We start from the raw sequence: 5948 nt of genomic DNA on the forward strand, positions 1-5948 counted from the left end.
TGAGGGCCCAAAGGAGTAAATTTTGGAATGAAAGAATGCTGCTTAACCCCAGAGGGGAGAGAACAGCTTAACTCATAACATATTTCTGTTGTGACACGTCAATCTGCTAGCAAAGCTATGTTAAATTTTGAGTATGCAGCATCAATTGGCTTAAAAATCTGTTTAATTTATCAGGCACTTTATGGTATATATTTCAAGGTGTACCTTATTTTTCATGTGAGAATTTAAGTGTATTCCTCTGCAGATGTTTATAGTAATTTAAAACAGAAACCCAGTTATCAACTTTGCAGCTTTGGCTGCAATTACTACTGTGTTGTATAGAATCATAGAATCATAGAATCATAGAATCATAGAATCAACCAGGTTGGAAGAGACCTCCAAGATGATCCAGCCCAACCTAGCACCCAGCCCTAGCCAGTCAACTAGACCATGGCACTAAGTGCCTCATCCAGGCTTTGCTTGAACACCTCCAGGGACGGTGCCTCCACCACCTCCCTGGGCAGCCCACTCCAATGCCAATCACTCTCTCTGCCAACAACTTCCTCCTAACATCCAGCGCTGGCCACCTGAGAGAAGAGAGCAACCTCCTCCTGGCCACAACCATATGTATGCATGCACACACATATGCATGCAGGTAACTAACCCTGTACTAACCCTGAACCCATTCAGCTTCACAAAGCAGGTCCCACTAGCTTCAGGCTGTGCTGCAGAGCCAATGACATCAATTACTCAAACTCTTTGGAGTGACAGGGATTGCTGCATCTCCTGCCCTGGGAGAGGAAAGCCTTATGCTACCTAGAGTGAGGACTTCACAGTGTCACAGTATCACAGTATTATCAGGATTGGAAGAGACCTCACAGATCATCAAGTCCAACCCTTTACCACAGAGCTCAAGGCCAGACCATGGCACCAAGTGCCACGTCCAATCCTGCCTTCAACAGCTCCAGGGACGGCGACTCCACCACCTCCCCGGGCAGCCCATTCCAGTGTCCAATGACTCTCTCAGTGAAGAACTTTCTCCTCACCTCAAGCCTAAATTTCCCCTGGTGCAGCCTGAGGCTGTGTCCTCTTGTTCTGGTGCTGGCCACCTGAGAGAAGAGAGCAACCTCCTCCTGGCCACAACCACCCCTCAGGTAGTTGCAGACAGCAATAAGGTCACCCCTGAGCCTCCTCTTCTCCAGGCTAACCAATCCCAGCTCCCTCAGCCTCTCCTCGTAGGGCTGTGCTCAAGGCCTCTCCCCAGCCTCGTTGCCCTTCTCTGGACACGCTCAAGCATCTCAATGTCCCTCCTAAACTGGGGGGCCCAGACTTGTGCATATAGGGGAAGAATTGTACCCATACTCAAACTGTTAATACCTATCTTCTCCCTGCTCTGTTGATGAGCAGAGTAACACATCAAACTGGAAGAAGAGCAGACCCTCAGCTGTCAGGCTGAATAACTGAAGTGGTTCTCTTGAAGCTCCAATGAATAGCAAAACCTCTTTCATAGAAACAAGCGTTCAACCAAATAAAACTGATGGTTTTTGGACATGGAGGATTAGAAATTTCTCTTACACTGTCTGGATAATAGCCTACAAAAGCTGACTTTTTTTTTTTTCCCTTTCAGAATTTCAGGATTAGTCCCCAAATAACCTTGGCTATAGAGTCTGCAAATGAATTTATTTAGATGTAAAAAGAAGAAGCACTTGCCTTGTTTGCTTCATTCTCTGTTTCTAGTGCTCAACACGCATGAAATGGATTGCTTGTGGGGAGATAATGTCTTTTTTGTGCCTTCCCAAGTCTGTGAAAAATGTCTTCCTGGTTAATAGGTTGATTAAAACTGTATATACTCCAGAAGACAAATGCAATTATTTATCATACTTGCCCAGTGTAATGACAGCCAAGAAGACAAGGTTGAAATTCTGTAGGATTTCCTCTCTTCCACATCCAGGGCCATGCAGCACACAGCATGCAGATGGTGTGCCACATAAAGCAGCACATTAACATTTTTTTCTTCCCATTAACTAATTTAACAATATGTCCCTGCTATTAAAGAAATAGACAAATTACAGAAGACTTCTGCCAGCTTAATCCCAACTGCTAAAACAGGCCATTTGAAGAGATGGGTTTCTTTCCTGGCCTATCAGGTTCAAAACATCTAGAAATTTGGCAACAAGCAGGCCAGATTCTCACAATGTTGATTCAACTCTTCATCCTTAATTGAGTTTCCAGGCATGTAACTCTCTGGAGGTTTTTGAATGACAGCCTAAATATCAAGCACTGCTCTGCTCTGCATGTATGTTAGGTGACCTGGATTTTCTAAAGCAGCAAGCCTGGTTTAAGTCAGCAGATGCTGTAGGTGATAAAACTTAGAGCAAAAGCCCCTGAGACGTTTTTGCCAGGGTGGGCAGCCGACCAAATGAAACAATCATTTCCAGTTTGTTTTCATCTGCCACTTTCTAGAGCAAAGGCACTGCCACTGACCTTGGGGCTGGTGGTACTGCGGAGGATGCTCTGGTGCTAAGCAGCAGGTTGGTGGAGCAGCCTGCCCCTCGCTGTTTCTCACACATTTGCCATACTGATCTCCTCTCATTACTGTTTTCCTATTTCAATTTTCCTTCGAAGTGACAGAAGAGGATGGAGTCAGCTCATGTATTATTAAGTATTAACCAACAGGCTATGCATGGCCTCCATTATTCCTGTAGCTAAAATCCCCCAGAAAGTTGGTGAAAAATCAGTGCAAATGAAACAGAGGTCAGCTGAAAACTGACACAGCCTGTGGGCTGTGCTACATTACCCACTTGGAACAGCAGTGTTGAAAACATCCTCCTATTTTAGTGTAACGTTTTGGACAGGAAGAGTTGATAAGGGAAACAAATTTTCTCTTCTATGTTTTATTCTTACACTCCCTTGGTGAGGAAGGAAGCAAGCAAGTTTTAAAAAGAAAAAGCAATCAAGGAGGCCCTGGATGCACCAACTTTTGTTGTGCCAGTGTCTGCTTTAGTAGTAAAGGCTTGATTTTATTTTGAATGTATATTGTCTGTTGTTTTTTTGCCTCACTTTATGTTCTCAGTTGCAGTAACTACATATACTTTGGTATCTATCTGCTATTGCTGCATCAGGTATTTTCTCCCCTGTGTTTGTTTTGGGGGTTGCTGGGAGCTGGGGTTGTTTAGCCTGGAGAAGAGGAGGCTCAGGGGTGACCTCATTGCTGTCTACAACTACCTGAAGGGAGGCTGTAGCCAGGTGGGGGTGGCCTCTTCTCCCAGGCAACCAGCAACAGAACAAGGGGACACAGTCTCAAGTTGTGCTGGGGGAAGTCTAGGCTGGATGTTAGGAGGAAGTTGTTGGCAGAGAGAGTGATTGGCATTGGAATGGGCTGCCCAGGGAGGTGGTGGAGTCACCATCCCTGGAGGTGTTCAAGAAAAGCCTGGATGAGGCACTTGGTGCCATGGTCTAGTTGACTGGCTAGGGCTGGGTGCTAGGTTGGACTGGATGATCTTGGAAGTCTCTTCCAACCTGGTTGATTCTATGATTCTGTGGGTAGATCTGGTTATTTCTGAAGAGAGGGAAAGAGGGAGGGGGAAGGGAGGATTGGGTCAGGAGCCACCTGGGGACTCTGATTGTTATATATATAACTGTATATATTATATATACATATATATATATATGTTCTATATATAACTGTATATATATATATATATGTTCTATATATAACTGTATATATATATATATATGTTGTATATATAACTGTATATATATGTATATAACTGTATGTATTTGTGTACATATGCTTGTATATTGTGCTAGGCTGTAAATATAGCTTCATTCTTTAACTTCCAGCCAGCTGAGTCGGGCCTGGGTGATTTTCTTCAGAGTGGTGTGGGAATGCAGAATGCAGAAGAGTTGTGAGGTGCAGGTGCATGAGAGCTGTGGGAACGGAGTGAAGGGAAGAGCCAGCAGGCAGATGCCTGTAATAACAGCCCTTGGTTCTCACATGCAGCTGGCCACCTTATCTCAGAAGGGGTAGGTAATGGACCTTCGCTAACGAGAATAACAAGGCGTGGATGTTTGCAGATGTGGTGGGTTGGCCCTGACTAATTATGCTAATGTGTAGGCCTGTGCTCTACTGGCTGAGTGTACAAATTTGGGCTGCCATGATCAATAAATGGCTTTGGCATGATTCACACTGAATCGTTCTGAAGACCCTTACAGCTGGCTCAACACCGTACTGGTTTATGGGCTGGTTTACCGTGGCCCGCCGCCAAGCAGTCATAGCAGGCAACGCAGCCTGCAACAGAGGTTGGGGTGGGTAACTCCCAAACCATCACAGCAACCTTAAGGACATTGTGTGGTTTGCATTTAGTTAACTCAGTTTAGCACTTTCCCAGTTTCAAGCTTGCTCAACTCACTAGCTCAGCGCCACCACGCATAAGCAGAGGCAGCACAGGTGTCACCATGCACACAAACTAACAGCAATATGAAAACAGAACCATTTTTCATGCACATATGATGGCAGTATTCACCACAATTATTTAACATTGGATCACAAGCATCAAGCTATGGAAAAAGATGTCAACTATTACACTTCAATTACTTTAAAGACACTATTTTAGCGCTGTCATGTTTCATAAGAGAACCACACTCCTCTATTATTCATCTGACATTTAAAGCTTTTTTTTTCCATGTTCCTTCCTAGGAATATAAAGACTTAACCACAAAAGACAGGTTTTAAGAGGACTTTTATTACAGCTGACAACTGACTAATTGGACTGTGTGCAATTAATAAAAAACCCCTGAACGCTGAGCATTCAACAAAGCTTTGTTCACTGATACCACTTTTTTTTTCTTCATTTCTGCATTTTTACAGCTCTACAAATACAATGTTGGAGTAAGACATTATTCTTCCTAGTTTACACCCACACACCACGAGATTACTGCAATGTGGAAAATGTCACATTGCTTCTTCTGGTAGAAGAGCCACAGGAATCACTGAAATGTAAAAACCATCAACAACCCCAGCCATGCACATGTGCTTTCTTACTCAAAAATATCTGTGTAAGACAGACTGGGTGTCTCACTATTTTATACCCTTTGAATTTACCATTTACATTGTCATACCAATATAGGAGAGACTTCTCTGCAAACTACCAGAGTCACTGCTGTAGGACCCAGCAGCGCTAACAGTGCTAACAAACCTAACAGTGCTAGGAAAAAAACTAACACTGAGAAATCAGCACACTTTTTAAGGATCTTTTCTGGTGCACTATAGAGGATCTCAGCAGGTCAGTACTTGCATATTTGTTATTTGTTATGCAAGGGCAGTGGAAGAGGAGGTTGCTCTCTTCTCTCAGGTGGCCAGCACCAGAACAAGAGGACACAGCCTCAGGCTGCGCCAGGGGAGATTTAGGCTGGAGGTGAGGAGAAAGTTCTTCACTGAGAGAGTCATTGGACACTGGAATGGGCTGCCCGGGGAGGTGGTGGAGTCGCTGTCCCTGGGGCTGTTCAAGGCAGGACTGGACGTGGCACTTGGTGCCATGGTCTAGCCTTGAGCTCTGTGGTAAAGGGTTGGACTTGATGATCTGTGAGGTCTCTTCCAACCCTGATGATACTGTGATACTGTGTGATACTGTGATATTGGATGTTTTAAACTTGCCCTTCACATAGACAAAACCAGTTTGGTTTAGTTAGTTTGTTGCAAATTTAACTATCTCCTTTATTTTCAGAATAAATATGCTTTACCTTCAGGCTCATTATGCTTTGCCTTCTGTATGCTTTACCTTCAGGCTCAGTAATAGGTCTATTGTAATTGACTTAATAGCTAATGGAACAAGTGAACATCACTAAAAGTACCATTCTTTGTTTCCCAGAGACACTTCCCAACATTCCTCTTAAGCTCAGAGTTTACTGGGGGTTTGTCCTTACATTCACTCCTGAGGATCAGTTTCTTCTTTAAGTCTGCCTTTTCC

Source organism: Pogoniulus pusillus, chromosome 31, assembly GCF_015220805.1.
Source record: "Pogoniulus pusillus isolate bPogPus1 chromosome 31, bPogPus1.pri, whole genome shotgun sequence".
NCBI classification, from domain to species: Eukaryota; Metazoa; Chordata; class Aves; order Piciformes; family Lybiidae; genus Pogoniulus; species Pogoniulus pusillus.